General features: G+C 43.0%; 2 non-coding genes across 2 annotated transcripts; both read left to right on the plus strand.

The window, feature by feature from the left end:
• Window positions 1-10,805: 10,805 nt before the first annotated feature.
• Trnas-cga (transfer RNA serine (anticodon CGA)) lies at window positions 10,806-10,880 on the plus strand. Its single transcript has one exon. It is a non-coding gene; the product is annotated as a tRNA-Ser (tRNA).
• A 226-nt stretch (window positions 10,881-11,106) lies between these two features.
• Trnas-cga (transfer RNA serine (anticodon CGA)) lies at window positions 11,107-11,181 on the plus strand. The gene has a single exon. It is a non-coding gene; the product is annotated as a tRNA-Ser (tRNA).
• The last annotated feature ends 914 nt before the right edge of the window (window positions 11,182-12,095 follow it).

A 12,095-nucleotide genomic window follows, 5' to 3' on the forward strand; every position in this document is an offset into this window, starting at 1 on the left:
TCACGAGTTCAAATATAAAGTATTCGGCGCATTTTATCAGTAAATTAAACAGCATAGTGGTACAGATGGAGAACATATTAGTGAGTTTTGATGTGGTGTCGGTATTCAGTAAGGTTCCACTCAATGAAGTGTTGCAACAGCTGAATCGGATTTTTTTTCCCGATGTTGCGGGATTGTTTCAATATTGCCTCACAACCACGGATTTCAAATGGAACGAAGTGTTCTTTGAACAGACGGATGGTGTTGCTATGGGGAGCCCCTTAAGCCTTATTATACGAGCGAACTTCTCTATGGAAAAATTCGAGGAGTAGGCATTGGAAAATGCGAACAAGAAACTGAATATCTGGTTTCGTTACGTGGACGATACGTTTGTTCTGTGGCGGCATGGCACGGAACAACTGGATCGTTTTCACAAAAATCTGTATGGGATCAATCCGAAGATTCAGTTTACCAAGGAGGCAGGAGGAAGATTAAATTTTCTTGATGTGCTGGTTTTCAAGGAAAAAGATGGTAGCCTGGGCCACGCAGACCGTTACCTATTCCGGGATTCGAACCACCACCAACAGTAGCGAGGCTTCATAAAAAGTTGGCGAATGGAGCAAGGAAAATCTGCGAACCAGAGCTGATTAACGTAGAATTAAAACATATCATCAACTCATTGCTCAAGAATGGTTATTCGTTCACTGAGGTGAAAATAGCTTTAAGACCACCGCGTAGAAATGGTTCAAACGGTTCTGAGCACTATGGGACTTATCATCTGAGGTCATCAGTCCCCTAGAGCTTAGAACTAATTAAACCTGACTAACCTGTGGACATCACACACATCCATGCCCGAGGCAGGATTCAAACCTGCGACCGTAGCAGTCGCGCAGTTCCGGACTGAGCGCCTAGACCCGCGAGACCACCGCGGCCGGCCACCGCGTAGAAATTATAGCGATGCTCAAAGTCTTCCTGCCATTCATTAAGGACGTGACTGACCGTATAGGAAAAATCCTGAGCTGGCCGGAGTGGCCGAGCGGTTCTAGGGGCTACAGTCTGGAACCGCGCGACCGCTCCGGTCGCAGGTTTGAACCCTGCCTCGGGCATGGATGTGTGTGATGTCCTTAGGTTAGTTAGGTTTAAGTAGTTCTAAGTTCTAGGGGACTGATGACCTTAGCAGTTAAGTCCCATAGTGCTCAGAGCCGTTTGAACAATTTTTTTGAAAAATCCTGAAAAAGCGGAAAATTGCGGTAATCTACCCGCCGACACGGAAGATACAAGATCACCTAAAAATCCGCCAAGGACGCTCGACAACTGCTGGAATATGCTGGAATGTGTAGGATTCCGTGAAGTTATGGGGATGTACGTGGATATTACAAAAAGAACTGGCAAAAAACCACTCGAAGAGCACAAGGGCAGTTGCAGAAGAGGGGAGATTGACAGATCATCTGTTGCGCAACATGTCTTACAGCCAGGAGAACACCACGTTCATTTTGATAGGGCTCAAGTACTGGCAGTCACAAGCGGACACCAAGAAAGGCTATACAGAGAGGCCACAGAGATTTCAAAACATCTAAGGAATTTCAATAGGAAGGAGGAGGGCGTGAAATTGAATGACATTTGGATTACGGTGCTGAAGAAGATGTGTACCTGTCTTCCATCGTGGGATGACAGCAAAAGCGGACGACGGCAGTAGACTACGGCCGATTGCGCTCTCGTATGTGACGTCACGCCACTGCGCGGAAGCTTGCGGAAGCGGAATTTTGCTGTAGTCAGTAGCGAGCCAGGGTGTGAATCGGACATTCAACCAAGCTACGATCCTCCTTGAAAATGTCCTCCGCAGATAGGGACGAAACGTAGGGTTTTAAAGTGAAATCCATTCGACCACGGCTTAACCGCCCAGAACATTTTATTAACTGAGACAAAATAATTCAAAATACAAAGTTGTGGATTAACACTTTCTTCCACCGCCGCCTTCAATTATAGGCCTATATCTGTTATATCAATCTCGTACAATTACGGAACACGTTTCGTGTGTATGTGGTGAACATAGCGATGATATGTGAATATAGCTTAACGCACAGAATGCTATCTTTCGAGACTGGGAACTGAGGCAGAACTGGATCGATCAGCAAGGCGGATTAAAGACTTAACGTTGACTGGCCATTCTCGAGAATAGGAGGACATCCATCCTCACAGTTAAATTGAAATAAATTTGTTAAAACTAGATAAACAGAGAGTGCTGTACTATGGGGTAAACACTACATAAGAGAGACAATATCGGTAGTTTCAAGGACGAAGATCTCGTGTATAGGAATCAACATGGCTACAGCAAGCAGAGATATCATGAAAATCAACTCGCTTTGTTTGTCCATGAAAACCGAAGGAGTGGAAACAACGTCGTTGAAGTTCATGCGATGTTCCTTGCTGTTCGGAAGACACTGCACGAAATTCTGCATTGTCGTTTGATAAAAAAAGAATTTTTTTTTGTAAATAAAACCGTCTAGATCGCTTGAAAATGTCTTTGCTTATAATGTCTTTTCGATTACTACCATCATCAGATCTATAATTAACATTGAAGGAACACAAAATGTAGAGGCATTTCTTACATATTAGAGAGCTACAAAAGACGAAACTTAAAAAGCTAAAAAAATCTTAAATAGTTCACTCATCAAAGCTTAGAATTTGTAAAACGAGGTTCAGTGTCAGCATCAATAAAACAAATGCCTAATCGAGGTGTCAACTGTCAACTTGGCTCAAAAAGTTTTCAAAGAAGTAAGCAGATGTTACTGCGGGGCACATTGAATTCAATTTTATTTCGCCATTCATAGTAACAAAATGAATGCCAGTTTTTGAGTTACATACTTCCAAAGTTACATAATAAAACACAGTTTAAATGAGTATAGTTGGACATTCATAAAATTAGCTTTTCTGATGGTGACAACCACTACATTTGGGGTTCACCTAAATATGACAAGCATTTTTGACGTACTGAACCAGTGCACGCTCTAACACGCTTTCTACCCCATTTATCTGATGAAAGTCAGGCTTTATCTCGAAAACGTCAACTTTCAAGGTCATCCTACCCCTTCCCTCCCTCATCCCCTACCCCCTCTCTGAGAGACAAGGAGTTCATAGTTCCCTTGTGTCAATGGGCCAGGCACTTGGCCAGCCACCTTATCTCGTGTCACTTTCAGTAACGACCTATAATGTTAAAACTGTAACTTGTTGTCTAACTAGCGTAATTTATGACTCAATAATGACAGTCTAATTTAACACCTATATCTATTACCCAGTTATAAAAATTCACAATCCAAAAATAGCGTGACACATGTTGACTGTAGCAATATTTAAACATTGAAACCATAAGACGCAGATACATGCTTACTGCGGGTTGGTGGCAGACTGCATACACCAGATTTGGAGAATTGGGATCTACAGAATATTGAGATGAACCCTAATACAATCTCCATGCAAGTGGCCTGCCAACATGTGTAAGCCGAAGTACGATTGTGCGTATCCTGCATGACAACCGCTACTACATGTATCCCAGGGAGGCCACAGTGGACGTCTATTGTGACATGGATGCAGTCCAGCTCTGTTTTGTGTTCTGGTTCGATGAGTTGTCATTGCATGCACACTGTCTATTTATTGACACATGTTCATAAAGCCTTTTTTCCCCCAATTCCAGTCAGGGATCTGACACCCTCTATAATACAAACACACACACACACACACACACACACACACACACACACACACACACTGAGTGTGAGATGTACCATCCCTTTTATTTCGTGAATGGGTACATATATAGAAATGCAGTTTTCGGCAAATGTTAGAGCGTCGAGGGGCTCGTATGTTTACGTTTGGTTAATTTTTTTAGCTCTGATGTCAATGGAGATATTGAAGCAAGTACCTTGAGAGATTGCAGGGCACTCTCACTTCTAATTCGGTGTTAGCCACTTCATGTTCTTAAGGAATATGATCTTCATTGCGATTTTGACTTCATACATCATGATAAAATGGTGAGCAGTAGTTAAGGCTCTTGCTTGCATGCTCTAGGGAAGGAATAATGGGAAGCTTTACCTGCGTTCAAAGGAATAGGTTGCCGATTTAGAAGACTGCAGTAAAAGCACATGGTGACGGTGGGCCGAGGGAAGCACGTTTTTTCTGCAGAACCTGGATGAGAACATTCCCAGACGGCTGAGTTCCGCGGTCTCATTGTGCAGGCATGTTGGTTGGCGCCAGTTAGGAGGCAGCCGCGTCCAGGTAGACTGACTAGCGCCGAGAAGTCGCTGCTGCAATGGCCATCGCATTGTACACCAGCAATAAAGCAGAGGATGTGCCCTTGTTAGGAAGGAAGCCGACAAAGCAAATGTGAGCATTCTGCAAATTTCCGTGGGACAGAGCCACTGGCGCCCAGTTGTTCAGACTCTGTTACAAAACATATTTGTGAAAGCACCAGGCTTTTAGCGAGTTTATGGCCATTCTTTGGAAACTTTGAAATGGACGCAACAGGGGAGATAACAAGCTTTTATGGAGGGATGTAGTTCCATCCTGGTCATGCTGTTAGCAAAAGACATGGAAAATGCATGGGAATGAGGCCATGAAGCTGAATCTTCTTCCCTTTTCTCCCAATTAACTTTAAAGTCTTTGATTGGTCAAATCGGTGTACGCAGAGAAAAGGCCGCTCTGCCAGCTTCGAATGCCGGGCTCCAGCTTGTGATAGGCTTGTACTAAAGTGGGGGAAGTCTAAGATGTAAATGTGCTTTGCTACCGAGCTGAGGGGGAAGCGGAAAGAAAGAGAAGAGGGCTCACTCTTGTACTGGCCCTTTGCTAGTAAAGAACTGCAGGTCTCTACCTAAACAGTGAGACTTGTGTCCTTTGCGAGTGTGCCACTTAGAGCCTGTGCCAGTCACCTTTGTACCGTCAGAGGTACTGCTTCTAGCATTGTGCACATAACGAGTGATGCGTGTGTGTATTTATTTGTCTTGAGTCGGCCGTCTAAACATTTGACATATTCCATCACGCATAGTCGTGGCACGGAGTCAAATTGGTTTGGCAGACAAGCAAACAGGTCCACCTGCACACTGGAATTCACCGGGGTTTCAGAGGCTCATAGGAAAGTACCTGCATTCCGAATTAACCGAACGCGAGACCGTGTACTTGCATTTTTCGGGCGCGCGCCATTAAAAACACATTGCGACTGTCCATGACTCCAGTCGCCGAGCGCTTCGTGGTGTGCCGCCCTGACCAGCAGGAGGGTAAGGTATGCGCTGCTACGGCGCAGGGCTCCAATATCTGTTTCTCAGCACCTTTCTCTTTCGAACCACATTTTTCTTTTTGGAATGGTAGAATATAGATGCTTGATGGTGGTGTAGGTTTTTAGCCATATCCCGGATTCATGTGTATGAAGTCAGATAAAGCGATTAGTGTTCTGGTTAGTGTCGTGTGTTGATCCCCAGCTGATCACTTTGTCTACCATAGAGCCCATGTTAGTGAAAGCGTCTGTCAAATAAAGATGTTTGTGTGACGTTTCTTTAGTCATTTTTTTGTCTTGTTAAGACTGAATTAAACTACTCTCATTTAGATCACAACTTATCCCTGAGTTCTGATTAACAGTACCTTCCCGTTTTATTATTAAAATCTAGATTTGAAACCTAAGTAGAAGGCTTTCAACCTTTTTTTTAAATGGAACCGTACACTTTTTATAGCTGCATTCGATAGCCCCTGAGAAGACAATTGCTGTGATACAGCGTTTGTTAATGTCGACGTTGAAACCTGTTGTGAAGAAATTGGAGAAATATCCTAGAATTTGAGAGCTCAGTGGCCAGAATCGGCATTAGCGGTGAAAACACCGCCAAGGAGAGCTCTCTTGCCACGCTGTGACAGACTGCCAACACATTTACCTGTTTACTTGCCTGCACTGCAGGTTGCTCATTTACGCTTCAGAGTCATTGCATGCAGCCTTTTACATCAATGAGAAGAATTTGAATATACCACTTCTATATGGTGAACGTAAAAGAAATGCCGCAAAAACAATGCAGTGGTATAGGGCTATCTATCCGGATCGCTTGTGTCCGATGCACCAGGCAGATGCACGAATTATTAAGACTCTGGTGCGGTTAGGCTGCTTGAACGTCTAAAAGAGGACAAGAAAGAAGACTGCAACTGACAGAGAACACGAAGAAGCTGTTGTGTCTACGACGCTAATGAATCCACATAGTTATTAGAGACATATTGCCAAGGAATCTACAATCAGCCAGACGAGTGTCATTAGCATCCTGCATCGACAGAATTTCCATCCCTATCACCTGTCACTACGTCAGGCACTCGATCGCCGTGATTTCGAACATCGTACAGAATTTTGTCGATTTGCCCTTCAGGATCTGAGAGACGGACCCTAGTTTTTCCAGCGTGCGCGCTTTACCGATGAAGCAATGTTTACTAACCACACTAATGTAAATTTGCATAATATGCACTACTGGGCAGCTGAAAATTCACACTGGCTTCGTGAGGTGCAACATTAACGCGGCGTCGTAGGGAATTAGATTGTGGGACCTTACTACTTCTCAGGCGTTGTAAATGGACATGCGTACGCTCACTTTCTGACGAACATCCTGCCGTTCTCCTTGAAGAGGAGACTGTATGTGGCTGCAACACGACGGTTGTCCAGCTCACTTTTCCCGTTTTGCAACGCAAGTACTGAATGATAACTTTCCTGGACGTTGGATAGGACGAAATTCTATTATCAAATGACCTGTGCGGTCCCCCGATTTTATTCCTCTTGATTACTTTCCTTGGCGGGGCACTCAAAGATGCTGTCTTTGACAAAGTCCCAACTACACCAGATGACATACGTCATTGAATCGCCAGTGCATGCTCTAGCATATCATCCACTGTAATTACGTCTGTTCATCGTTCTTTCGAATGGCGATTGCAAATGTGTCTTTCAGTCCATGGTCAACAGTTTGAATACATGATTAAGTAGAGGGTGAAGTTAGTTTTCTGGAAGACGAAATCTATGTTTTGTGATTTGGATGGTTACCAAATCATTGTTAGTAAATTGTTTATTTCATTTACGTGTGTACGAAATTGCATTGCAATATCAAATAAGTCGATAGAATGTACTGCACATAGGTGATAACACTGTCATTACGCGCTTACGTTCAGCACGAACGACGTTTCGTTCAGAAGAATATTTATTTTGTGGTGTATGGATGGTCACCAAAGTATTTTAATAAAATATGTAGTTCAACAGTGTATCCCATATGATATAATTTAGAGCTGTGTGGTTAGAGACGGTCGCCCGATAGCACGTATTTTACCTCTAAGAAGCACACAGCCAGGCACAGGGAAATATAGGTCAAATCTTCCTTCTAAGATGTAGATATTTGCAGCCTGTAAGACTTCTTATTTTTGAAGAACGATCAGTTGATTTCTCTGTTACAGCTCACGTAAATGAGAGAGGATACATAAATGCGAAATAGTTTTCCAAAGTCCTTCGTATTACGATAAATTCTAGTCTGTGTCGTGTTTACATATACAACATTTGTAGGTGAACCTGCGCCCAGGTCGTAAGTTGGTTCAAGGGAAAATAAAGCTTTATTATCGTAGCACAGGCCCATCTTTCAGTATACAACTACGCAGCCTGGTCGGAGACTCGGGCTTGGCAGTGTTTGCACCTTAAATGCCGTTTCCGGCCACCGTGCTATCGCATTCTACTACAGCTTTCGAATTTTTTGCGGCAGGTTTCAACGTCAACATTAACAAACGCTATATCACTGTAATTGTATTCTCAAGAGCTATTGACTGCAGTTATAAAAAGTATACGGTTCCATGTAAATACAGATCCTTAATTAAATATCTCAGATAATACCACCGAGCGAGGTGGCGCAGTGGTTAGACACTGGACTCGCATTCGGGAGGACGACGGTTCAATCCCGCGTCCGGCCATCCTGATTTAGGTTTTCCGTGATTTCCCTAAAGCGCTCCAGGCAAATGCCGGGATGGTTCCTTTCAAAGGGCACGGCCGACTTCCTTCCCCGTCCTTCCCAATCCGATGAGACCGATGACCTCGCTGTCTGGTCTCCTTCCCCAAAAAACAACCAACCAACCAACAACCAGATGATACCAGCGCTTAAATCATTAACCAAACAAAAACATATGTGCCTCTCGATGCTCTAACATTTGCCGGGAACAGTGTTTCGATATGTGTAACCGTTCACCTGATAAAGGGGGTGTTATGTCTTAGGTGATTCACCCTACACTTACGTAGAATACGACTACATATCCCATCTAAAGTGACTGTAACTTACGCAAAGGTGAGGCAATAGTTACATTCTTCCTGGAAAAGTATTACATTCACATTAGCGAAGATCATCATGAGTTTGGGCTGTAGACAGCGATTATCTTCTTATTTGGAATATGATTCCAAACCTATATGACCTGGAAGTGGCACAGTGGTAATTGCCAATGGTAGATAGTAAGGCAACATCTCATCCTTGCATGCAGCTACAAAACTTTGTAACCAATTGTGCAGCAGAATATGTGTAAAGCAGAAAGAGAAGTAAGGCATGTGTTGCAACACCAGGGAGGCAGAAACCACACAGGGAATATCAAGTTAATGATCATGTGATCTGCAGTTTTAAGGCTTGAGATAGAGATGCCTGCTTCTGTCCGTAAACATAGTTTATACCACGATACCCATGGTTTTCTCTGTGAGTATGGAGATGTGACTGCTTTAGATACGACATGTGTTCTGCATAAGTGTCGTATTATTATTATTATGTATAATGGTTTTAATGTTTAACTATTGCATTAGGCAGGAAGCATTAGACGATTTTTGGATTTTAAATAATTATAATTGGGTAATAAATAATGGTGTCAAATTATACTGTCGTTTTTGTGTAATAAATTATAATAATTGGCTAATAAATTAGTCCGATTAGGAAACAAGTGATAACATTAACATGACAAGTCATTAATAAAAGTGATAGAAGATAAGAAGGGGCGGCTACAGCATTGGACCTAACGTAAGAGGATTCACCAGTCAGACACTGGATCATAGGTGTATGGATCCATACCGAAAATTATCCAGGAATTAACACACATATAGATTCGCCCTAAGCATTACACCGGACTTCACTCAGGTGGACCTACTCCCTACAATATCCACAGATGCACTGAATTCTGGATCCACCTGAACTACGTTCCCTGATGTGCTGAGCTGTACTGAGTCGTCAGTGGTCTGATTCCACAGCAGTGTGAATTGCGATTCATGGCAGTTGCAGATCAGTAATCGTCATATAACCATCAAAATGGAAATCCGTCCAAAATCCTTTCCAGAACCAACGTCTCAATACAGTTGAGCTGAAATAATTCCAGGACCAGTGTGCCCCGCAGTAGGCTAGGTTAGTATCATTTGATGAGTGGCCTCTTGCTATTAAGCAGCTAACAGATGAGCTATATGAAGTGGGGTACTTTGATACCGGTAATGGTGATGAGAGTGTGTTTTCATTGTAGTGGTGGTTTGAAGCACTAGCATGAAAAGGATGATCTATGGACAGTATATGCTCTGTGATCCTACAAATTTATGTTTCTGATTCGTGTAGAAGGAAGCAACTGTGTGGATACTATCTTCCGAGCGAAAAATGCGATAATCACAGCAAATGGTTTGTTAAGTATTAAACTTGTGGCAGATATTCTGAACAAAACAGTCATTTGAACAGCAAGTGGTTGAGTGCGCTCGTCTGTGTGAGTGGGTGCAATGTTCCATCCATATAGACACATTACTGTGTGTTTGAAGCCCATAAGAATCTACAGTATTCATTCAATGTAATTAAGACAGTATCAGCAAATAGTGTATTTTTTGCCTTTGCAGCATATGAAACTCCACAGTTCTCAAATTAATATGTACCTGTTGTAAAGCCCAATAAATACCTTCTTCCATAATCAAGTTCATTTATGTAACTATATGAAATTCATAAACCTTCCCCCAAACTTTTTGGTGCGTTTATGTATCTATTAAAATGCGCTGTTATGAGTGTCTGAATCATGTACAGCAACGTTTGGACTGTAAGGTATGGTCCATATTTGGAAATTCGCAATATCAAGCAGTATTTACATCATCACTGGTACATGCAACTATTGTGACTGGTGGGCTAGCTAAAGTGCTGTATAAATGAAGCCGTCCACGCGAACCTTACGATTTGACATGGTTTGAGAGCACTGTACCAGCAATATCGGCTTCTTGTTGGTCACGTACAGAGCTGCAGCTCCACCTTCCTGCTATAGTCAAAATTTTTACAGCGCAAGACAACTATATGACAGATTTCTGTTTACTGACACTCAGTTCAAAAAAAATGGCTCTGAGCACTATGGGACTCAACTTCTGTGGTCATCAGTCCCCTAGAACTTAGAACTACTTAAACCTAACTAACCTAAGGACATCAAACACATCCATGCCCGAGGCAGGATTCGAACCTGCGACCGTAGCAGTCCCACGGTTCCGGATTGCGCGCCTAGAACCACTAGACCACCGCGGCCGGCTGACACTCAGTTGAAACAAGCTCTACTCATTTAATTTAAGCATCCAATCCAGCAATGTGCCTTCTACACTTGTATGCTGTGACTTCATCAGTTCTGCTAACACTGGATCGAAAGCTACTTGGGCTGCCCTGGTTGCTACTTCATAGAGGCGACTTGAGTAATACTACCACTATTCTGTCCCAGTTGCTTCCATATACTGTGAATTAATGTGTAACTTACAGATAAATCTGTGTACTGGAAGAAGTAAAGCTCTGAGGACGTTGCGTGAGTCGTGCATGGGTAGCTCAGTTGGTAGAGCACTTGCCCGCGAAAGGCAAAGGTCCCGAGTTCGAGTCTCGGCCCAGCACACAGTTTTAATCTGCCAGGAAGTTTCATATCAGCGCACACTCCGCTGCAGAGTGAAAATCTCATTCTGGAAACATCCCCCAGGCTGTGGCTAAGTCATGTCTCCGCAATATCCTTTCTTTCAGGAGTGCTAGTTCTGCAAGGTTCGCAGGAGGGCTTCTGTAAAGTTTGGAAGGTAGGAGACGAAGTACTGGCAGAAGTAAAGCTGTGAGGACGGGGCGTGAGTCGTGCTTGGGTAGCTCAGTTGGTAGAGCACTTGCCCGCGAAAGGCAAAGGTCCCGAGTTCGAGTCTCGGCCCGGCACACAGTTTTAATCTGCCAGAAAGTTCTGTGTGTGGTGTCTTAATGTTTCTGCAGTTTGTGTACTGGCATACAGGTAACTCTTTAAGTGTATTCTTTCTGCACACGGCTGTAATAAGCTACCCTAACTACGATAGACGTGCTATATTAAAACAGGGGAAGCATTTTTCTCTACAATACCGTCGGTGGTACAGTCTGTCCATAGCGACAGTACTCGGAATTTACCATTTAGTTGTCGTATTACATTATTATTCAGCACCACTTTTTTTGCAGATTATCCTATGCCACCATTAAATTATACATATCACACATGGGATTCGCATACTATTCTACCTCATGAAGCTATGCTATAAATCTACATCAACGACACCAACTCGCTTGGGTAGTTCTGTAAAGTTTTTCGTAGGTGGAGCACAGAGTTCGCTTAGAGGCGATATCTCGTATATACAGCGACACCTAGGGTTATACTATACGATAAGACAGTTGCGGTTAGTTGTTTAACGTGTGTGGTTTCACTTGTAGAGTAAAACTTGTAAAATATGTGCAATATGTAACACATGTCAAATCTCATGCCCACAAGTGAGCAACGTTATTGGTAACACCCTCATAGATTTTATAAAGTGACCAGACGCAAGAGTACAGGAAACTTTTTAGTTCTTCCTTGGCTAAAGAGCATGGTATTACCAGGATGGAGACCACTACAGAATGGATCGTTTGTTTGCTTCCTGTACAATACTGTTCGGCTGTATACACCAAGCCTTGTATCTTCCTTTTCAACTACTCTTTGATGGAAAATATTTACGTCACTTTGGCAGTAATTGGTAATGTTATTGCCACTGTAATCACGTTATTTCATGTCTGTTTCCCGTGTATTACAACGTCGATATCTTTGTCTCTGCAAACCAGCATTCTCATGCT

The sequence above is a fragment of the Schistocerca serialis genome, chromosome 2, assembly GCF_023864345.2.
Source record: "Schistocerca serialis cubense isolate TAMUIC-IGC-003099 chromosome 2, iqSchSeri2.2, whole genome shotgun sequence".
In the NCBI taxonomy this organism is placed as follows: Eukaryota; Metazoa; Arthropoda; class Insecta; order Orthoptera; family Acrididae; genus Schistocerca; species Schistocerca serialis.